This window comes from Epinephelus fuscoguttatus, linkage group LG22 (assembly GCF_011397635.1).
Source record: "Epinephelus fuscoguttatus linkage group LG22, E.fuscoguttatus.final_Chr_v1".
Classification (NCBI taxonomy): Eukaryota; Metazoa; Chordata; class Actinopteri; order Perciformes; family Serranidae; genus Epinephelus; species Epinephelus fuscoguttatus.
The window spans coordinates 21315490-21340268 of NC_064773.1; the positions used below are offsets into that span (position 1 = coordinate 21315490).

The window sequence follows — 24779 nt, forward strand, 5'->3', positions numbered from 1 at the left end:
ACTTGAAAAAAGGCTTATAGGGATGAATAAAATATACTAAACAAAGAGCATGATAATGATAAAAATATTAACAATAATAATAATTATAATAATAATAATAATAATAATAATAATAATAGGAATTTAGCCCCACTGTGTCACTGCTGCCTGGTGTCTGCATTCAGGCACACAGAGGTGGTTTTGGAACAGGAAGCACCGCCTTGACCCTTGCTTCCTCCATTGCGCCTTGTTTATGTTCCAACGACTTCCTGCATTTCTCTGTCATTTCTCAGGCTTGGAATAGCCTGAGCCCGGCGGATGGATATATCATGATATATTTGTCTAGCACAGCGTTATACGTGTAGGAACAGCACTGTAAGCTGAAGGGGAAAGCTGCTTCCTAATAAGTGGAGATTGCTGTGGTGTGATTGTAATGTGGGTTTCCGGTCACTAGAGGGTGGTTAAGCCTGAGCTATGTGAGCGAGGTGCATCTGTGGAGATACAGTACATGACAGGAGGTAAGATTACTGACATGTTTCACAAAATGATCTCTCGTCTGTGTGAAATGTACTTACCGCTCAAGCTTACTGTGTTATGAAATGTCTGAAATGCAGAATTTGATTTATACATGTTTTACTGTTATTTAAATTGAAACCTTCAACAGCTAATTTTATTACCAGAGTTATGGTTTAACAATTTTCTCCAGAATTCTTCTCAAGTTTGCCTGTTGCATCCTAAAAATTGTGGAAGTATTAATTAAAAAGCTACAATATGGATGGGATTTGAATGTGTGTGAGTGTGTATTAATATGCTGCCTACCCTCTTGTAACAGCAAACGGTTTGTTACCATCTTAACAAGTTCATAAAAAGACATCCTGTATTGATGTCATCCTTGAATCAAGAGGAAGTATATGGTTTCTCTGCAGCTACTTAATGACGTCTCAAGATACTGACAACTGTGTCAAAGATATTTGTGACACGAGTGCAACTTCAGTGTAGACATTTTAATCTTGAAGGAGAAATGGATAGGCTTATGGGATGATATCTGATTGACTTCTGTTGCTGCAGCTATGAGCTGATTTGTGCTTATAAAGGCCGCCATGTGTCACTGGTTTGATCATGGGTGCCCTGTCTTGAAAAAGAAAAAGTGCTGGTTTTGGGTGCCTACTGTTCCAGGATGGTGGGCGGGGAGGACCCTGCCTTGTCGCCCCAGCAGGGTGTCATTTGGCCGGGCTCTTAAGCTTCAGGCCCCAGGGGTCTGGCGCAGGCTGCCAAATCCTGGGAAGGTAGCTGTACTACAAGCTACTCAAAAGTAATACATGATGCTCAGTGTGTGTGTGTGTGTGTGTGTGTGAGTGTGTGTGCCTTTTGTTCTTGTTAATGAAATCAAAGACAGGCTGCAAAGCTGTTTTTAGGCCAGAGAAAATCATGAAGTAACGCATAACACAGGCCTATAGCAGCGAATCCTACATCTCTGCTCTATAATAGGAGTATGATTAGTGGTTGTAATGTCTTTCTTTCTGCATGGAATGAATTACATCAAGCATATAATTCCTGATTGTAATTTTGAACGGACTGCAGAAGTTATATGGCATCATTAGAAAAAAACTCCACTAACTGAAGGAATCCGTGGAAATGGCGGAGAGGTCAGAGACAGCTTTGTGCAGCGAGAGGAATGAGAGGAAATTGACAATAAGATCTTTTTTCAGATCAAGCATTAAAAGTTATGCTTATATTACGGCGAAGGCTTCCTGATTCCCATCCCTCCCACACACACACAAACACACACACACACGCAGCAACATCCAAGAAACTATAGGGAGAAAGAGAGAGACGGAGCGAGGGCTGCACATGATCTTGATTTGGAGCAGCTTTAAACAAATTAGGGCATTTCTGATGCCCAGTTTTGAAGTAAAAAGACCAACACTGATTTTGGAAACATTCCCAAACAAACCCAAACACAGAACCTCTTACATCTAAATTGCTTTGTGAAAAAAAAACAAAAAAACAACAGATTAGTATGTCATGTTAGCATGAAAAGATTTAGGTCTTTGTTGTACGATTAGACAAAGAAACAGGGCTGTAGTGAGGATTTTAGAAATACAGGTCATGAGCTCAAGTCCAGCAAAGACACCATATCCTCCTGCCTGATCCCAGAAACAAAAGCTTTGACTTCCTTAATCTATTTTGTCTTATACAATATCAATTCATTTAGCTGTTCAGTGATACTTTATGCATTTTTAATGGTAATAAGTTCTTTCAAACGCAGCGAACTAAACTCTGAGTTTGACAGAGAGACTAAATAAGTAACAGATATAAAAACTGTAATGTTTTCACCCGCCTCCATGTTGCTTTCTACTGTTTACTCTGTCTTCCAGTGTGTTTGTGATGTCAGACATGTCATGTACACGGCTCTGGTCTACTGGCAATGAGGAAGGAGTCTGTCACCTATTTCTAGTAAGATTTCCCACATAAAAGCTGTGTATATGTGCCAATTTTTGTGGAAAAAAAAGGTATAAGGTAACTGGCTCTAGTTTCCCATGATTAGTAGCAGACTACATAGGAATTTATTAAGAAATTACATTCCAGGAAAATAGCACTTTGATATTCTAGCTTCAAACTTGATGCTTTAAATGCTGTTGGCTGTTTAAAAGCTGATGCTAAAAAGTAGAATGTTCCATGTGCAAGTTTTTAACTGTAGAATATACGCTAAACTCTCTTCAGGTTGACTTAAATGCCAAAATTTCCAGAGAAAATACAGAGAACAGGACCTCAGTGTGGTCAGAGATGGCTGTCGCCTGCGAAGAGACCAATAGCTCAGCTCTTCTTCTGATTATTTATCTAAATATTAAGTGAATATTTACTGCAACAACTACCAAGAAGTCAAACAGCAGACTGAAGAAAAACTGACAAAAAAACTTTACCTGTGCAAAGACTATCGCAAGGTGATGGCCACTGAGGTTGTTTAATCACATAACAGGAGAGAAATACATACTTAAAAGCTACGGTTAGTAACTTTCATAAAAATAACCTCTTATCATATGTGCTGAAACTGTCACTACATCCACACATTTGTACATGAAAAAAAAAAGTTTCTCCTCCTTTTATAGTGCTTCTTATGGCATTTATTAGAATCCACTGCGGCTAAAGGAAAACAACCAATCAGAGGCGAGGAGTTTCTAACGCATCTGTCAATCATGTCAATAACTTCTCATGAACTGAGGTCAAACTGTCAAATTAGGCAGTGTTGATCAAGTATGAAACAAGATTGTTACTGCATTGCTTATTTCTCACCTCAAATGACTTCAGAAACATATTTTAGTGTACTGTTTAGCTGTGATATGAGAATGTACGTGACCCAGCCACTGTGTTGGAGCCAAACGAAGCATCGGCCACCAAAATATATTTTAGTGTACTGTTTAAGTTGTAAAATCAGATAGTTTTCTTGGTGGGTAATGCTACATTTTGGCTCAAACACAGTGGCTGGGTCACAAACGTTCTCATTTACAGCCAAACAGTACACTAAAATATGTTTCTGAAGTCATTCGAGGCAAAATATAAGCAATACAGTTAAAAAATCTTGATTCATATTTGATTAGCACTGCCTAGTTTGATGGCAGTTCACAGGTTGTGACTGACAGATGTGTTAGAGACTCCTCTTAAGATGAGTAAAGACATGAAATAAAACCTTACATGATGGATGGAAATATGTCAAAAGACATTTAACATTTCTTGATAAACCTTTAAATATATAAAATGATTCATACTGTGACTGAAATGTTGCAAGTACTAAAAATCCCACTCAGTGAAATTTGTAAATGCACCTTAATTATAACTGAACTGAGGCAAATAGGAAAATGAGTTACAATTACAGGAAAAAAAAATGACCTAATTGAGGCCTAAATAAACCAGTTTGTACCAGTGGGGCATTTTTTCTTATTTTTACCAGCCTTCTCTTTCCAGAGATTCCCTCTGGTCATGATACTCCAGATTCTTGTGGCTGAATTGTATTGAACTTTGGGGTGGGACAGTTTTCAGCTGATGGCAAAAATCAAACAAGTAGGCTGTCAGAAGTTAGGACAGATACACAGACACACTTGTGCACAAGTAGAAAGGGAGAGAGACAGAAATACAGAGAGACGGACGGATAGAGAGAGGGAGCCTGTTCCCTGAGCTACCTAGCTGCTAAACGCTGAAGAGAGGAGAGTGAATTTGGACTGACATCCCAGTTATTGCTCATGACATTTGTGCATCGTCCAGGCGCATATGCGCAGTAAAAGCCGCACCTAGGGGAGGTTTTGTGTGTGTGTGTGTGTGTGTGTGTGTGTGTGTGTGTGTGTGTGTGTGCGCGCACTGATGAGCTAAGCCCAGCTGAGGACAGACAGTGAATGAATAATAAAGTGTGTCAAACCTGACCTATGCGGTCACTCAACTTAGACGTTCCCTCGTTTGACCACCAACCTCGCCTGCGTCACACACAAACACACACACAAATACAAAACACAAAGCCTCCTGTGTGAGCTAACTTCAGAATGAGGAGACGCCAGTGAGTGCCTTTGTTTTCTCCAGCTTTAACATACAGTAACTATTGAACTGTGAAAGTGAATTGGACAGGGATCAACCATATAATATAGTTTTGACAGCCTTTGAAGCGCATCCGCTCTGCCCCCACGCTTCTGCTGATTGCCCCAGAGCCCTTTTTTCTCCTCTGCACAGCCATACTGTGGCATTTACAAGGTACAGTGGGCAGCAAAACGCACATTAGAAACAAGTAAGCATACACGGAGAGAGAGAGAGGAGGAGAGAGGGAGGTGCTGTGAGGGAGGCACAGGCCGAATCATGTCATATGGTCTAGTGAAATTGTGATGTGGTAGTAAATTAAAAGCTTGGAAAACAATGATCTGAAGCTGGTGAACATATAGAGCAAACACCAATGTACACAATTTATCACTCAACTTCTGAAAATGTATTATTGATATGCTTTTGACTGTCTATTCCTACAGACTACATAAAAATAATGGTGTATAATGGTGGTGACATGACATCACCCATTGGTTTGTGGAATCATGTTTTCAAGCCTTGAGTTTGGCACTTTGGCCGTCGCCATCTTAGATTGTTGGAGCCAGGCAGTTACAGAGGAGGAAGTGGGTATACTCTCCTATATATTCCAATGACATGTTGGCTGATTGGTGGGTATACTGTAAACAGTCAGAAAAAGAGATCTATATACCCCATTTACCTGTGTATACCCTCTACTACACTACTGCAGACAAATAAAAGTGTCTTAGTACAGTGTTGGCCACTATGACATCTGCAGCAGCTTCACTGCTCCCTCTCCAAGTCTCTGGAACTTACAAATAAGTAGGGTGAGCACTCACAAATTTCCTTTGTATGAAATCAATAGCAACAGTCTGCTGCCACAAATGTTTGTCTCGGGAGTGTGAACACACACACACTGCGGAGGGCAAACCAAAAACATCCCTGTTTTTTACTAGACTGTTGCTATTGATTTAACAAAAATGAAAGAATTTGTGAGTGGATCTTTTCTGCTGGCTGGTAGTAACCCTTAAAGACATCAAGAGACTTAATACAAGGGCAACAATTAGAGCTTGTTCTAGGCTTTGTTCTGCTCTTAGAGGGGCGAACATCATTCTTCAAAAAGATATCCCTGCTGTCCAACACATCAGCCCAAAATCTCTCAGAGCTGTGCAATCTGGTTGAGATCTGGTGAGTGTAAGGGCATATTTTCATCATTTTTTTTTTCTCATCTAACCACTGCATGATTTGCACCAGCACTTTTTGGTTAGATTTTTGTTCAACTTCTATTGTTTCTCAGTATACAGCCTGTTTCCAATCAGATACAGCTATTGAGAAAAACATATGAGTATTAAATTGCAGTTACTAATTGAAATGTTGGTGTTGCCCTGCACTTGTATAAGTCTTCCGACCACCCAAAGCGCTTTAGCACTACATTTCACAGTCACCCATTCACACAATGGTGGTCAAGGCTACCGTATGAGGTTCCACCTGCTACTCAGTAACCAATTACTTGCACTCACACACCAATGGAACAGCCACTGGGAGCGATGTGGCGTTCCATATCATGCCCAAGGATGCTTCAACATGTGGGCTGGAGAAGCCGGGAATTGAGCCACCGCGCTTCTGATTAGTGGACAACCAGCTCTACTTCTGAGCCACAGCCGCACCTATGTGAAATAAAACATCCATTTTATTGCTTTCCATCTTTTTGTCGTGCAGGAATTCCTTTTTTGGGGCATACTTTAGGACAATGCGAGTTAGCAAATTTTAGAGCAACACTTAATGTTTTGAGAACAGTTTGCCAAACATTTGATAGAAAAGTATTAAAAAGAAATCATTTGCAATAAGTTAAATAACTTTAATGCAGTAATTAAAATAGTAATTTAACTTACTAAATTTGAAACAGGGTAACTAGTGATTTGTAATCTACTACATTTCAAGTGTGACCTTTCCTGCACTGCTCATACTGTAGTTAATCTGAATGTTGGGCAAAGTGGATCCTGCTAAAACAAGCTGCAAAAGGAAGTTGTTGAAGTACAAAATGTGGGGAAGTTCAGCTAGAAAGCTTTAGTTTATGAGTTTAGCATCACAGCAAGTTGTTATGTCTTGTACATAGACACCTGCATTTGTTATATTTCTTGCTTTGAATTTGGCAGCTGTCTGTGTATGTTCAAGTCAAGATAAGAGCTGTGTTAACATCTCATCCCATTTAGACTCCTTTTTTGGCCTAATTTCTTTCTGTAGTTAACTGAATGATTTCAAGCACATGCATATGCCTAATAAAAAAGCTACTTCCTGTGTAGCCTAAAGAAAACACCAGACTAATAGCAGCTAATTATCGCCACCTGCTCTAAATGTCACTGAAATCTACATTAAATAGATTACTCATATCAATATCCATGCAGGCATGTTCAGGTTTTGTTTATATGACGTCGCACACGGTCAGCCAATGAGTGAGCTCAAAGAGACCTGGACAGACCAATAGAATAGCAGGGGGCGGGCACTGTTAATGTCAGGAAATTAAGTGCGTCAGTTTTCGCGTCGCGAGCTTGACGGGAGGAGGAACGAGTGGCGTTTCAACCATTTGACAGCCATGGCTAAGACCGGGTGAGTTTTCCAAACTGTAAAGATAAATATAAGTTTTAAACATGGCGGTATATGTGTATGAAAAACAGCACCCCATAAACTGGCTTTGAGTTAACTGTTCTGTGATTTAAAGGCACAATTTTAGCACCGCTTGCAATATAAGTTATAACCCCCAAATGTCACTTGACGTTATAACGTTACCAATTAAGTGAAAAATGCTAAAGCTAACAAGCTCGAGCATATGACATTACAGTTATTATATTGACTGCTCATTAAGCAGGCTAGTTATGTTTTTACAAGTTAAAAATGAAGCCAAATTAAGCTAGTAGAAGTCTCAACTTTGCTTGCAACTTAAAGACATGAGAAATTAGCAAAAAGATTTATGCTAGCTGTGTTGTATTAAAGATGGCAATACTGATGTGCTTAAAGTAGCATTAATTGATTTTTTGGCCGTGTATTAGTAGGGGAACCAGCTGGAAACACATATTAATATATAATGTAAATTTACTGCGTTTGTTACCTTTGAGCAGCACAAAGCGGCGTTAGCATTAATTTGGAGTTGTATATATTTAGTCTCCTGTTTGTCTCCATTAACTCCTGAGGGAAATTTCTGGCTATGTAGCTGCTAAATGCTCCGCCACGTTCCAAACAGCAGGTTGCTAACTTTGTGTCTGCCTTTTGGAGCTGGGCAGGTAGCATACACTGAGTTTATCAGCACTTTTAACAGGGGAGTTGGGGCATAAAACCAAAACAGTCAACTAAAAGATGGTAAAATGCTCTATGGAAATGAGGAGTCAAGTGATATTTCTTTGTGGATTTGTCACCACAAGTGACCCCTTTCACATTACATGTAGTTATTTCATCCTAGCAACAGCTGCCATAGGGAATGGGAATATGTTGTCATCAACAGTAAGTCGGCCATTTTCAAAGGATAAGGGTAGGGGGCCACATGGTGCGTTGAGGTCGGACACTGGGTGCTACTCTTGTTCCTTTTCTGGGCCAGCTATCAGGAGCGGGGTGGCGGGTTGCATCTGAGGTTGCTCAACAACCTCACCAAGCATTGTATCATAGCCTACTCACCTGAAATCCTGTGCAGAGCCGATCTTTTTCCAGGCACTGTTTGTGTAGGCCTGTTGTCCATGGCACGGATGTAAAGCTATGGGTAGCCCTGCACTTCATTTATTAACTTCCTCTCCATATTCATCACAGACTGATATTTATGGAAGAAGGGAAAGATATCTGTCGGCTGTGATTAGATGTTCCTCGTCACATGACACGCGGTGTGCGCTGCTCGTTCCAAAAGTTGAACTCTATTTATTACTCTGGTGTTTGAGCATGCCTGCCATGCGTCTACACTGAAAACAATGGATTTTAGGGCACAAAAAATGTGGCATGTGTACGGCTTCTAAGGGTGCCATCTGCTGGCTGTTAAGTGTCAAAAAGAACTGCTGAACTTACACAAAGTACAGCTCATTGAATAAAATTTGAAACACCAAATGTCATTTATATAATATACAGTCAGCCACAAGGTAGGCTAATGATGTGTCTCATTTTGCTAGATACCGGTAGATTAATAAAATAAAATAAATAATATTATATGTAATCAGTAATTAGCTTGCTTATCTTTGTTCAGATGATTGTGTAGTTGGCGTTTTGCTTGTAGATCTGAGGGTCCTGTACCCACCCGTTTATAGATTGGACACGGGCCTCCAAATATTTAAAATTTGTGAGCCGCTGACAGGTGAAGAAGCAAACACCAAACACCAGATAGACATCAGGGAGTGTAACATTAAGATGTGGCAAGCTGAAAAGGTCCTTGGACAATTCTGTATTTCCTAATTCATAAGGATTGATATCATAAACAGACTTCAATTTTGTTCTGCTCCTTGCCTCTGCTGAAAGACTTTCTTTGTATGGGCATTTGTCTCTCATGTATTTAAACAGTTCTGATGATGAATGATTGAGAGATGACAGATGATATAACCAGCAGCTACCATAGCTACAGACACTCATTCGTCCAAGACGGCAGTGCCGCCCCACAATGCTCGGGGATTCCCATTCCCTATACCCTATAGACATGTTTACTAACCTACCAGTTCCCCAGTCGAAACTTGGCTTGCTCAAGCAGCTATATTAAATGAATAATAAAGCTTTGTGGGGAGTTGACATGCATAACAACTCCTGATACTGACGCATTAAAAGTTATTCATCATGACAGTCTACAGCTGGATCTTGCTTTAGGGCATATTCTCCCACTGTGCTTTCAATCCTGTTTGCAAATTTAGCTCTTACCAATATAGCAGCACAACTGTACTTTAATACCCACAGAGCTGTGGGACCGCTCCAGACTGTAATCTAGATTCTTGGGATGTAAATGAGCTCTCATCATCACGATGTATCTTAAAGATAATGTTAGATTTATGTTGTTGTAGCCTTTTGATACATTATGTGTTAGAAGTTGAGAGCTACTTTGAGTTTGGGGAAGTTTGGAGATGCCTGCTGGCCTGCTGTGCCGTTGGTGGCTGTTTTGGCTCGGTGGAAGTGCCTGTTCTGGAGAGGAAACAAATTGATGTCTCCTCCCCTTGGTGCCTCAGCCTTGTGTAATTTTCCCAAACTTGGTGTGCATGTGTGTGTGTGTCTGTGTGTGCGTGCATGCATGTGTGTGTAATGTGAAGTGAAGTGAAGAGAGAGAGCGGGAAAGAGGTGGAGTGGCGAGAGAGAGACAGAAGTGACACAAATCAATGTGAGCACCCAAACCACCATCACCAGCAGCAGCAGCAGCCTCCCCGACCTCCATCACCTCTCTGCCTTTACCAGGGAGGGACGGATAGAGACAGAGTCACAGGAGAGACAGTCTCCTCAACAGCACAGCATCCGGTAAGTCCTACCACAGACAGAAATACCTCCCACCATACACAAGTTGTGGAAGCGATGGCAACAAGGGTGCGCTGGCAGTGTGACTCGGCTCTCCAAGGCGCAGAGCGCACAGAGCAGGGCAGACAGTCGTGGCTGAGCGCCTTTTTTTTCTGCTTCCTCCCATGCATCAGCTCCTCTCCGCTGCCTCTGTCACTGCTGCCGCTGCTGCAGGAAGGAGGAAATAATGCTTAGAACAGGACAGCGGGAGAGCCGCCGCCGGTCCTCCTCCATTCATATGTTTTAAAGCCTGCTGGGGATTAGGGATTGGATTGAGTGAGGTATTTTTCCGCCAATCACCACCCTGTCTCTCCGAAAGCAAGAGAGAGCTGATGGATGAGTAGGGGAGAGATAGCGAGGTAGTAGAGAGGTAGTTCTCTGTGAGACATGACATGAATGTTGCTTTAATAGTCAGCCAGAAACTTAGAGTTTGTCTGTGGTGTTCACTGATATTGCTACAGAATCCCAGTATGGGTTTAACTGTGTGTCTTTGGTATCTATTATAGTTTCTAAGAAAAGGATGATGATAGTGGTTCTCTGGGTGTTCGATAAAGTAGCTTTAAAGTTACAGTTTGACTGTGTCTGCCTCATATACTGTAAAGTTTAGTATGTATTGACACTTTGATGTCTTGACTGGATTTTAGAATGAAGTTCTGCAGTTTCAATGAGGGTTATTTAAACTTGGATTTGTAAAGAATGAGCCACAGATGGATGATTTAGTGTTGAAGATTTTCAGTATGATGGTGCACTTTGTAGAGCTGGGACGATATACTTATCTCCTGATTTGATAGTGTCAAGATACGTAGGTGGCGATATGTATTTCAATTTTTAAGTGAAGCAATTCTACAAGTATTGCAATTTGATATTATGATTTAGTGCAGTTTTTGTGAAGTTGAATAATACATTTCTAGAGACTTTGTATCACGAGACATATTTCCATAAGCAATGAACATCTTACGTCAGTCATGTCTTTCTGACGTCTATTTCAGCAGCATGTAATACTTTATAGAAAAGTGGTAATTAGATTTTTATAGTCTTATTTTTCACCATTTTATTCCTGTGTCACACTTTGTGACTTTGCTCTGTGAAAGGTGCTTTATTAAAAAAAACTTTACTTACTTACTAAAGCATACATAAACAATACACTGAACAAAAAACACTCTTTTTAGAGTAACCGTAAACTGCTACATTTAGCTGTCCCTGCTGATCTTGCAGTGTTTCCCATACGCTGATTTGTCTGTGGCAACCACCACAATATTAACATTGACTGCCACTTATTGATTTTTTTATTTTTTATGGTATTTAAAATGGATAAACTCTTATTTCATTGTCAAGCTGGGTGCAGCGCGTTGAATTGCTCAGCCCCTTGCCCCTCTCTTACTCTCTCTGTTAAGACAAGAAGTAGCTAGCTTGTGCACTCTGCGGTGCATACACGTCAGTCCTTGTAGCTAGGAGACTGTTTGCGGGAGGAGAGTGGGTGGAAGCTCTAGAGATGGAGCTTCAGTAGTGGCAGTAGCAGCTTTAATTCAGCAGGTGGGCTGGGTCTAATCTGGGTGACAGCAGCAAAGTCGCTGATTTGGCGGGGAGACAGCGCTGGGCTAGCTGAATTTGAGTTGCTACTTGAGCAGCTGAAAGTTTTTGTGTCCCTGGACTGTCCAACATTGTCTGCTTTCTTGCTTCAGCTTTGTTTTCCTTGACACTGTTTCGATGTCACAGTGCTTATAGACTACCACAATCAATGCGGTAAAATATTTTCACTGCCGCATTTGAATAACACCGATTCAGGCATTACAAAAATTTGTAAAAAAAAAAAATTAGGATACTTAAGCAAATCAATTTTTTTTTGTTAACGTTATTTTCTACTGAACAGTCAAACGGGGCTGAAGCCCTATCAAGTAGTTGTCATGCTAGTGGCATGGCTCTAGGGATGGCAGTGTCGGTCTGTTTGTCACTTTGGTCTTGACTGAAATATCTCAGCAACCACTATATGGATTGCCATGAAATTTTGCACAGACATTTGTGGTCCCCAGAGATTGATTCCAACTCAGTATGGTGATTCTCTGACTTTTTCATGCGCCACCAGCTGGTTGAAGTTTTTACTCAACTTCTACTGGATGGATTAAATTTAGATAAAAGCCAAACAAACAAACATCAGAGTCATGCAGTCCCAATATAGTAAAGATGTGTATATTGTCATACCAGCCTTCAATGCAGGATACACATTTGAGGAAAAGTTTAACATCTTCTTCCAATATGTTTTTACCCTCCTAAAATGCCATGTAATAGTACATAAACTTATAATGAGCCAATCATCCAGTTCACACCCCTTGTGTTTGTGTGTATGTCAAACTCTCCTGCCGTTTCCTTTCTAACAAGCCTTACATGTCTCCGCGTCCTGCCAGCTTATGCCTGCCTTTATGTCTTGAGCGCTGTGTGTGTGTAAGTGTGTGACTCTGGCCGCAGGAACCTCCTGGAGCAGTGTGCCTTGTTCATTAAGAGTTTAGAGACAAACTTTGCTCTCTGCCTTCATTGACAGTTTGAGGAATCGTAGGAGCCTGCTGCTGTAAAAATCAAAGCTGTTAGTCTGAAGAGACCACACCGTAAAACTGTGTCCTGTTGGTGCAGAAACTCTGCTCCTGTGTGATCTACTGTTTCACTAAAACAAACTCCTGAAGCATTAGTTTTATTGAGCAGTGTTGTTTTAGACCATTAGCAAGGGCTGAACTGACCCTACAGAACAGTATTGAGGCAAAATCATTTGTCTGCATTAGAGAGATCTAACTTTGATTTATACAGTACATAACAAATGGGAAAGATTAAACTACTTCACTTTGATTTCTTACACATTGCACTCATAGCTATGGATTTTATTATTAGGCCTATTCTCCTCTGTGCTGTTCTAAATTCAGTTTCCTGCTCAATTATTTGAAGAGCAAACTGTAGTCACTGCTGAGTCATACTGTAACTGCACTAAATGTGAAGTGTGTTTGTTATTTACAGTCTTACAGTATCAGTTGCCAAGCAGCAGTGGATATTGTTATCGGTCCACAGCATCAGGGATTGGTTTCCGCTCTGTTTTAGACAGATGAAAACATGCACTGTACACAGAAATACACACACACACACACACACACACACACACACACACACACACACACACACACACTCTGTGTTTGGGTTTGTTTGTGTGTGTTTGTGGTGAGTGTGCGCAAGTCCCGAGGCCCACAGAGCGAGACACATTGTTAGACGCAGGTAGGAGTCAGACAGAGAAAGACATCTGTCAGTCTCTGAATTGTATTTTCCCAATGCGACTGATGAGATGACTCTCTCTCTCTCTCTCTCTCTCTCACTCTCACTCTCACTCTCACTCACACACACACACACACACACACACACACACACCTACATATACCACACACATATACCAGAAGAGGGCTCAGGTGAGAAAGCTGTGTGTTTGAGTGCCAGTGCTTTAACGGGGTGTTGATCTCAAACAAGACAGGAAGCAGTAAACAAATCCCCCAACATGTGGCGGCTTGCTGGAGCATATCCCTCCCTTCTTCTCTCTCTATCACAGTATGTTTGTGTGACTTATGGCGTGATGAAATATAACAGCTGAGTGAAAATTGGAACAGTTCTTCAGCCTCGCAGGGATGTTAGCACACTTGAAATGGAGTTTGTTTTCGGGGAAGAAATTGTGCAATAAACAGCAATCAAAAACGCATTTGTTGAACAATATCATAGGCTGACAAATCAGTCTGCTAAACAGTTGAGAAGTGGATTTGGATGCTTTTGTCACTTGTGAAATAATATTTAATCCAACATGACCTCTCTGAATTGAACTGAAAGTGTTTAATTTATGATGGGCTGTTCATATTTGTAGTAGTCTTGTGAATTTTAATGTAATTGTGTTTGGATTGTTATTATTTTACAAAATGCTGTTGTGCAATTGAATGATTTGTTGCATGCAACATCAGTGTGATTGATTCATATTTATTTGACCAAAATCAAAAGAGTAAAATCTGCACACAGAGCCAATATTCTCTGTGACTTTGTTTACATTTCCCACATTGTGCGCAGTTACAGAAAAATATTATCAATATTGTGACATGAAATTCAGCAATATTGCCCAGCCTTTCCTAGAGGTTTGCAGGTCAGCCCCCCAGAGATGTTTAGTAAAACATGTCGTGCGACTACATTTAAAGTCAAAGGAGTTTTACAGTGCTTGTTCCTGAAGTGGTTGTGTAAAGAATATAAAAAAAGGGGGCTGACTTTCTTATTCCAGCACTACTGGCTGATTGTTCTTTCTTAACTTCTGGATTTGCTTGCTGGCAGTCTTCTCTGCCTTTCCTGGTGTAGTACTACTACTGTGTATGTCATTACCATCGCTTACAGTCAGTGGAATAGCGTTAACTTGGCCGCAAGTTTGTAAACATCTAGGGTTTTACAATAACTGAATCACCGCAATACCAAGGTCATGTGACTTTATCATGGCGATGAGGTCATCACTGCATTTATTTATTGATTTGTTTTTGAGCAGCTATAATAAATTCACTAAAAAATGCGCTATATTTGGCTCTGATGCTTCCCCTCTGTCTGCAGCCATCACTCTGTATCTTTGCTCAGTGTTCTGCCCACAGCATTATCTGGTTGGATACACGTGACAAGTAATAGCCAATCAACAGAGACGGCAGTGATGGAGACTGGAGTTGCTTTGATGAGTAAGCAGACTTGGAACTGTGTGTCCAATGTAAGACCTCATGATTTCTTGTACTGAATTTGCAAAAATACCCTTTGTTTTAGTTGGTAACGTTCTGCTGCTAGCAGTGGTAGTCACTAGTTGTAATTTTAGTTGAATGAGTATGAGAACATCAAAGAGAGGACTAAAGAGTGAGACTCAACCTGGATGTGGCAAGACATATGACCAAATTAGTAGTTTATAAAAATGCAATGCAGTGATGGTACAGATATTTCATACACAACATATATGTAGCGGAGACTTACTGATGTGCACTCAACCCGTGTTGAACCATCCATAAGACAGCCGTCTCGCCACTGTGACAATCCAGTCTACAGTGCTGTTCATACATTTACTTATAAACCAAAGAATTATACAGTAACCTACAGGATGTTCCTGTGCATGATGCCCTGTGTGTGGGGCACCAAGTGCAGGTGGGGGCACTTTAAAGTCCTTAAAAGAAATAAAAAGGACTGTAATTTTTTCGTCAGCATTGGTGTTAAGCCGCCAAACCGCAGTGATGTGTCGCTTTTTCACCACAGTAAGAAAAAAATCCATATCGTCACTGCCTTAGTAAACATACACAAACAAAATGTAGTCCCACTCATCAACATTTCTTAACAGCACCTTAACTGATCAGAAACTCCTGACATTTTAGACATTTAGTAAAAATCGAGTTGATGGAAACACTCCATGTTGTAAACAGAGTCACTATCCTGTTTTTTAGTGTCCTTACTTTTAAAATATCAGGGATGATTTGGCTGATATTGAACCGCAGCCCCCTTTTATTTAATCCACCTCTCATTTTCTCTCACCTCTGATTGGTACAAATTCCGAGTCTTACCTGGATTCACCTCATTGCTGTACTTCATAAAAGCTTAAGTGCCTGCCTAAGTACACACTTTGTACATTGAGTCTCCTTGTCTTTCTCTCTCCTTTGTAGTCTGTACCCATGTTTTGTTCTTTCTCTCTCTCCATCCATTTATCTAATGATCTATCTATCTTTTTCCCTTTCTCTGCATCTCTCTGCAGACTTTGGATGAGGCTGAGGAGTGCGCTGCCAAGATGTATGAATTATTAGACTAATGGGCTTAAGTGGCTTGTCCTAACATTGTCTCCCTCAACACATAGTCATACAGAGGCTTAGGAGAATACACAAAGCAAGAATAAAAAATTAGAATGAAACCAAAATACCAGCCCCCTCCTTTCAGTTGTCTCCTTTTTTTTCGAGGTCAGGATTAAAATTCATCAGAAGGAAGCGTTAACTTTCCCCCTCTCTCTCTTTCTCTCTCTCTCTCTCTTCTCCTCTCCCCCACCTCCTTCTGTGTCTCCTCTGTTGTGTAAGCGCGAAGTGATCCATTGTTATTAAATTGAGAGATGAGCCGCACGCTTCCATTCCCTGTGGAGGCTTTTAGTAAGTGAGCTGTTACAATATTTGGCTTTAAAAGATGGCAAATCTCCTTTAAGATAGAGAGTGAAACTGGGACAGATAAACTACAGTGTATGTTGCAGGATGAGAAGACACTGGTTGGGATGAACAATTGAAGGAGGAAAGGAGAGTGTGACATAATACTGAGTGCTTCATAAGCTTAGCATGAGCTTTGGTCTTTGCTTGTCGGTACTTAGTAGCTTGTTAAGTGTATGTGTGTGTAGGTGTGTGTGAAGATTTCCCACTGTTGCAGAGGTAGAGATTTGGATTTGATTTGGATTCAGTCTTTTTTCAGGCCTACCAAGTTTAACAAATTTAATTGTTTTTTTAAATTCAGTTTGTCTTCATGGGTTACTCCAGCCCATTCTCATTCCCAACTCATCAAATACCACTGTTTTGTCAGTGACACTGACGCAAAAATGCACCTTTCGCAGTGGTACGACTGTACGATACGCCAGTTTATTTTTTAAACACCGCTGGTAACAATGTTGGTATGATACATCTCTGGGTGGCGTCAGTTTATATTGTCGCCAGATGGCCGCCAGTAATTATGTAATCCATGGAGCTGTAAAGTCTCTATAGGGTGGGCGGGAGCAGAGGTAGATGGATCCAACACATCTTGGACTTTCACCTGAGAGGCTGCTGCTTGCTTCCCGTGTGAACATTGAGCAAAACCATGATTTTTTTTTTTTTTTGGTTCCCTAAACTTAGGAAATAAATTTAAATACAAGGTGTTTTACTGATGTCCTATGTTAACTGTGAAAAAGACAGTATGCATCTAATGAGCAAATACTGTATATGTCCTTTGAAAACTTAAGTGTATTTTGAAAAGACGCAATGCATGTAACCAGCGGATATTAACATGTCTTCCTGGAACAACAGATGCAGGAGTATACTTGGGGTATTATATGTAGACGTGAAAGTCCACTAGCAAAATGGTGATATTTGACGTGTTGGGATGAGATATTTTGGCCTCACAATTACTGAAGCTGTGGGATACCAGAATAAGGTTTTACGCAGTGCTTAATACACACCTGTCACTGTTTCCCCTATCTATATTTTGCTGCACTGCTGGTAAATGATTAGTGCTGCTGCTATATAAAAATCACCCCATATGCAATTAAGCAGCTAGAATTGGGGATGAGCAAGGCTTATAAATTGAATACATGCAGAAAAAGGTGCCCCAATCAATCGGCCACCGATTGCTATTGGCAGACATTGGTTCAATATAGTTTGAAGGTCGACGTAATAGCTATAGCTTTAAATAAAAATTCACTATTACATTCATGGTTTACTGCTGACTTGATGTTCAGCTCACCTGCGTGTCCAGACACGGAGTGTTTACTTTTAGCTTTGTTTTGTCCTGTATTTTATCATCTGCTTTTCTCCAGGATTTGACTGTTGTCTCTGCGACTGGAAAGCATGGTTGATGAAGGGAGACCGGGGGCAATTGTAACAATGTTTGGTTTCGGTGTCATTACTCAAAAACCTATTGAACTAATTGGATACTTTTTTGAAGTAGGTGTAATGTGTATCAGTGTTCTACTTGTTAAAAGTCATTAATGGATTTTAGAAACAATGTCACAATATTGATTGAAACTCTAGATGTCAAATGTCACATCGAAAGCCCTCCTCATATTAGTGGGCTTGCTAAATACCTTCTGGCAGCACAAAATAAAACTCAGGCACTTAAGCACCGCTGCTGCAAAAAATCCTAGTGGAAACACTGCCTGTCATACATCACTTTTGATCTCGCATGTACAGGGTTTGCATTTATACAGCCTTGGGAACACAACTGAATGGTGACTGTGCTATAAATAAAACCATTGTTGAATGAATGAATGTGAATGAATGAATTGTTTAGTTAATGTAGCAAACTAATTACAGGCTTATCCTGTTTTGCAGTGTGAAAGGCTGTGGTGTTCAGCATGAAATTTCATCACCCATTCCAGATAGCACACCACCGGTACGTGACCTTTGCATGGAATTAGTTACAATGCAAAAGTCAGTTGGAAGCAACAATCCAAAATATACCACATGGGTTGTTTGTGTGTTCAGACCGACTATTGCGCTGCGTAAAAACCCCTCAGCCCCCTCTTTAGGGTTATTATCATTTGAAAAATACCAGTACCAATGTAAATACCCTTAAAGTGATACTGATACCAATAGAGTAGACTTTATTTGATACTTTTTCCTACTTTATATGATACTTATCATGTGAATACAAGCATTCAGTTAACTACTGTAATTATTTTAATTATGTTTGAATGCTTTGGTGGCATCGTGGCATCCTGAACCGCCAACTCCATTGAATACACTGCACTCAACTTTACCACACCACAGACTGTATTGGTTGTAGCTGTAGCTCACATGTCGCATTAAATCAAGAAATGCTTGTGGTGAATGGCTGCGAGCGAAACCTTATGAATAGTCATTTTATTCTAGATCTGGGTACAAATAAATTTTTGATACTACATTGTATGGTACTGGGTTATTTTGGTCAATACCTCAATGGAATTGAGTACAGATAACCAGCCCCACCCTTCATTCATTCATAGTCAGTGCCCAAGCTCTGCTGTTTTACAACTTTGGACTGAGACTGGGTTGGCTAAAGCATGTGGCTCAAGCAAAAAAAGACAGAGTGGTCTAGCAAAAAAAGTTACTGGCTTGACTTTTGCAAGACTGCATCTCACTGTCATCCACCAAGATCTGATGGCCAATCAAAGACGTGAAAGCAAACAACACTGATTATTTGCAGTTTTGGTGTTTACCTCATGATTGTCATGACGTAAGATAAAATAGATGCTTCTGTGATAGCTTTCCAGAGTTGAAAAAGTATTATAAACCTCCGTGCAGTGTTTTAGCATTTGATAAACCTCCAACTTCACTGATCCTTGAGCATGACTTGAGCATTTTCGGTCTGAACACAAAAATTTCTGTGACATCTAGAGTTTTACCTTTGTAGCCAATCAAATGTTTCTGTTGTAGATATGATCACAAACCTTAATAGCTGTGAAAGCAGGGAGTGGTGGTCAGAGGTCTTTAGGTCTGTTTATAGATCACAAACACCTCAACTGTAAATGTCTTTTGCTTGTAATTGATCCTCTACTTTCACAGAATTTCACACATCAGAGATTTTGGTGTAACACTAGAGACAGGCATTTTCAGCAACAAAGCTACAGTAAGTGAACTGCTGCCTCATGATTTTAGAGTACTCATTATTTTCAATTTTTGTCTCTGAGACTGTCGAAATGAGATTCAGGATATTATAAGGTCAGCAAAGTGATTTAACCTTCCAGTGGAAATCTTTGGTCCTCCTTTTACCCCTTTTTTCAGTATAAAAGACCATTTTTTGTGTACACAGATACACACACCATCAAACCTTGTACTCAATCAGCGGGTCAAGCAACTCCCACCCCTGAAAACAAACAAGAAAGATCTCAAAAAATAACAAAACAAGAACCGACAAAAAGAAGTACACCCCTTGAGGCCTTCCTAATGAACCAAAGTCCAAGTCGGACAGATGCAGCCTATTTCTAAACTTTTTTTCTTCTGTTCCTTTGTGCATCAAACTCTTCAAAAAAACATAACAAGCTTCTTTCATGGATCAAACGAGAGCGGCAGTGCTCATTGTGCCAAAGCGGGATAAAAAAGGAGACAGAGAGAGGGAGCGAGAGAGAGAAATACCTTATTATTGTTATCAAAGTAAAGCCAGCTCCACTCCTGCTGCTCTTATGGGACCTCCCTGACTCTCTCTGCTCATAGACCCAAGGGGAATCTAAACATGACCCGCATACACCCCACCCCCATCTTCCTGTAACACACACACACACACACACACACACACACACACACACGTGGGCCTGTCTTGGTGCACGTCGTTTCATTTGTGAAATTAGTCCATTCTCTCTGACCCTGTCTTTTCATCAGGCGCGGTGGTGCATATTTTAGTCCCTTTCCTGCGCTTGTTTTACTAATTGGTGGCTATACTTTGCCCAACACTGATATCCTTTGATCATCTCAGATCATTACGTTTACCTCATTAATTTGCTCAATGTGATTTTTCTCCCCCCAAAAAATTTAAGGGTCCATGCAAAATTGGATTAATAATAGATCATATGAGCCAAGAGAAAGTGCAATTCCTTTGTGATTTCTCCTTCACTTCTCTCGCTCTTTCTCTTTCTTTCTTTCTTTCCCTGATTATTGTGTCTCATTGTCCTGTGGTGGCATGCCAGCTTTAAAAGGACAAGGTCAAGATTTTGGGGAATATGCTGACATGAGCAGATCAGCATGAATCTGCTTCAGTAAGGAGCTGAAGTTAGCACATCAGGACATACTTAGCCTAGCTTAGCACTGGGGGCAGGGGGGAACAGAAAGCCCAGTTTCACCTACTGACACCTCTTAGCATGATGTTTCTTGTTTGTTTAATGTTTAACATAATATCAGCCTGATAAAACAAAAATGAGCTGCCTGATGGGTTTCCCACATGTTCATTTACTTGTGGCAGCAACTTGATTTTCTATTTTGAAGCCAGACCATTCATTAGAAACGCTGGTGACAGACATATATACCATTCAGTTATTCAGAGCACCATACTCTCAGAGTGTAGCGCTTACTCTGGGCACAAATGGAGCAGCAGAATGGCTGGCGCTCTGAATGTGAAACTGAATCATTTGTTAATTCATATATATACAGAGAGGTGGCTTTTTCCTTGCCTCGGGTCTTGGTGCTAGGCCATGTCTCTTTAGTGATAGCTAGTGTGTGTGTGTGCGTATATGTATATTTACGTATCTATGTGGGGTGGGAGGGTTGGGTTTTCTCCTCTCTTTTCTTTTTGTTTTCTGTGTTGTATCTTTGTTGTTTTTAACCTCTGTGAGGCACTTTGTGTTACTGTTGTATGAAAAGTGCCATATAAATAAAGTTGATTTTTTTTTTTTTTTTTTTTTAGAAATAATATGCTCTATTTCTTAGAACAACAGTGCTCTCATTTTAGTGTTGTCAGTTGTTTTTCCAAACTGCTTTAGATGAAACCAGCTGTGTTCCCATGGAAGCCATTCACCCTGCGGTACAGCGCTGGGTATAAAAGTTTGCTTTCACTTACCTCAATAGCAGCTGCTCCACAAATTGATCTGAACTGATCAGCTCTGATTGATCAGACCACAAACTGATCAACAGATCAATTCTCCACCCCGTGACTCAACCTCAACAGTTGCTCCTGTGCTGCGTTCATGGTGTAATGTAATGGTACTGTTTAATGCAGTCTAGGGTGTAAGGATATGTAAGCAATGTCAACACAGGAAGTGATGCCCCTGTTGTGTATGCTCCAGGTTCAGTGCATGTGCAGCCGAGTCGAGTCAGTCTTGTGTAATGTATTATTGTATTATTAATGTATTATTGAGTTAATAAAGTCGACAGTTTTAGACAGTCGCTGCCTCCTGATTACCCTTCTACACTACACATGGATCCACAAAAACCTCCAAGTTCAGAGTGACTGTAATATGACCACAAAGGGACAAAAAGTGGCCAGGTGGCCCCGCCCTTAGATATGCCTAAGTGTGGACCTTATTAAAATGTAATTGAGTAAGTTATAAAAAATATTCACCCCCCCGTATAATCGTCATGAATGTTGAAATTAGCTAGAGGGACCAAAACACTTTTTGTACCAGGTGCTTAACATGATTATCTCTGCTGTAATGATAGGCATTTTGGAGCCAGCCTCAAGTGGCCATTCGATGAACTGCAGTTTTTGGCACATCTAGGCTGGCTTCATTTTTCTGCCTCGGAGGTTGCTTCTTGGTTATACTGAATAATCACTCCTGAATGTGTGATGTTACCCTCTGCACACCAATACAGTATATGCTGCTCACCTACAATATTGGGCTCTTACCATCTGGAGGGGAAAAAGTTTACAAAAACATGATTACATAGGCAACTATATGTTGTTAGGGCAGATAGGTGGAACAGTAAATTCCTGATCACCTATCTACATCACACAAGAAGCTTGGGGTCCAGTGTGTTGTCTGCCATGTCTCCTATGAAAGACTGTCTACTGTCGCTGCGCTTGGCTGTCTGGCAAACAAATGTTCCAGCATGTAACATGTCGCTTTTAGATGTAAATCAAACAAACTACATTTTAATTAGTCAGTTTTAAGATGTTGGTAGGAGTTTTTAACTTTGAATATAGTCAGGTTAGCTTTCTTTATGCTAAGCTAAGCTAAACATGTCCTGACTCCTCACATCATGCACAGACATGAGATTGATATTGACCATTCTGTTTCACTCTCAAAAGAAAGCAAATAGGCATATTTCCCAAACTGTTCTATGAAAGTTCAATGGGCTCTTGATGCATACACATCCAAGCTTGCGCACACAGACTTGAAAACCCACACACAGCAGGTGCAAACATCCACTTTTACACGACTTTGCTACTTCTTTCTCCACAGAGTTGGTCCTGTTTGTTCAAACATACATTAAACATTAGAGAGAAACACAGTAATTCATCCAAACTGTGTTGAGTCTACAATCATACTCCACTTACACTCACCAGCTGCGATTGTAAAGGCTGTCAGTACTTCCTGTATCACACTGTTTCCTGTATTTCATCTCCTTTTCAGCATCAATATCTCCTTCAGAGATATGTTCCCTGACAATAGGCTGGTGTCTGCGCTTTGTTGTTGACAGCTTCATTGTCAATCCACCCAAATCCAAATTGTGTCGCACATAAAGACGTGTATCTCTCTCTTCCTTTCTCTTGCCTCTCCCTCTTGTTCTCTTTGGAGCAGATTACATCTTGGATCACTCTGTCTGCAGGCGCCGCTCTGCATTGTGTTACGCCTCTCTCTTGTTGTCACGTTGAGCTCTGCGCCCTCCTATTATCATATAGATAAGTGAATGTTCTGTTGCGGAAAGACGGGGAAGCGCAGCTCTAATGTAGTGTATTGTGTACGTTGTTAAAATTGCCCCCTGTCGCCCTTGCCATTGAAGCCGTTCGCTCCTCTATCATAGTTGTAAACACAATCGCAGAAGATTGTGAGTTTTTCTGGGCCTTGTGTGTGAGGAAAAGATGATGCGTGTTTGTGTGTTTTCTCAGGACTTGGTTTTCTGATGTGATAGGTCTTTGTGCATGTGAGTATTTGTGTGTCTTTATATGGGTAAAGCCTAAGACTGGAGTGTGTGTATGAGTGACTTTGGAACCACAGGTGGTAGCTCTGTGTCCTGGATTTCATTTTCAGCACCATTACTTGAGTCAGAGTATTGATACTGGTGGTCCAGTATTCTCCAGTATGAGTGAAAGTTTGTTCAGTCAAATTTTTACTTAAGTTAAAGTACTGAAGTAGTTCCTTAAAACATACTTGAAGGTCCAGTGTGTAGAGTTTAGTGGCATCTTGCGTGAGGTTGCAGAACTGAAACTTCTCCCATGTGCCAAGGGTGTACGACAGCTACAGTGGCCAACATGAAAATGTGAACAGCCCTATCTAAAGCCAGTGTTTGGTTTGTCCATTGTCGGCTACTTTAGAAACAACATGGCGGAGTCTGTGGGGGAGGACTAGCTTAGTCTGTGTCTTTTTCATTTTACTGTTGTCTCTGGTGCGTGGCGTTTCACCGTTGGCAGAGGATAGACAGACAGCAGTCTGTCACACTCACCACGCCACTGCAAAGGCAACAAAAAACGAGCAAGTAAAAAGCCAATAAGAGATGGCTATTATAAATAATGTAATCCACACAGAAGATGTACAGATGTTGAAAATAAACACTCAACAGAATAAAGTTTGCATCAAATCAACAAACACTAGAGAATACTCTCTTAAAGGGAGAGCAATTACCCCGAGACAGTGACAAGGCCAAAAATATCAAAGAGAGGGTTTGTTTTTTTCTAATATATATTGTTTGAAAAAATAATAAAATGAAGAAACAGCTTAGGTGCAGGGTTTTTCTTGTTCTTAATGCATAGCAGAGGTATTCTGTTGTCGTACATATAGATTAGATTGATTTTTATAACACTTTGTGCTCAATATTGAATGACTTGGATCGGAATTGGGGGCAAAAAAACTTGATCGGGACATCTCTAACTACAAGCACAGATAACTTCATTTAAAGAGTTTATCTCAAACACATTGTTAACATGTCTTAATGTGTATTCTCAAGTTGGATGGGAAAATTACTGTAGTAGTTTACTGTGATTGATTTCTCTCCTGTAACGAACACAGCGTATGGCCTGTCGCGTTTTATAAAAGAAAAGTCTCATTCACTGACTTAAAAACTATGCTTTAAAATAAGCAATAGGAGCCCTCACAGAAATGTAGTGGAGTCAAAAGTACAATATTTGTCTTTCAAATGGTATGGATATAAATTCATTTGTTAAAAAAAATGATTCTCAAGTACGCCCAGATTCTCCAAAAGTGTACTTTAGTACAGTACTCAAGTATATTTACTTTGTCAGTGTCCACCTCTGGTTATTTCAGCCTTAAGACAAGAGAAAAGCATTTGATGATGGTTTATGTTGTACGATACATTCAACATATTCAACATTTACACACTGCATTTTGTGTGTCATTGCATGCTTAGTGTACAAAGTGTGTAAAAGTGTGTACTTGT

General features: G+C 40.4%; 1 protein-coding gene across 5 annotated transcripts in view; it reads left to right on the forward strand.

The window, feature by feature from the left end:
- Positions 1 to 385: 385 nt before the first annotated feature.
- sox5 (SRY-box transcription factor 5) overlaps positions 386 to 24779 on the forward strand; it is a 311103-nt gene continuing 286709 nt past the window's right edge. For 2 of the 5 annotated variants that reach the window (XM_049566742.1, XM_049566744.1), the window contains exons 1-2: positions 6991 to 7125; positions 9780 to 9981. The gene's annotated coding sequence lies outside the window, so the exon portion shown is untranslated. Of the gene's footprint in view, positions 498 to 6990; positions 7126 to 9779; positions 9982 to 24779 lie in introns of those variants that run through there. The other 3 variants (XM_049566745.1, XM_049566743.1, XM_049566746.1) reach the window with 3 other exon arrangements.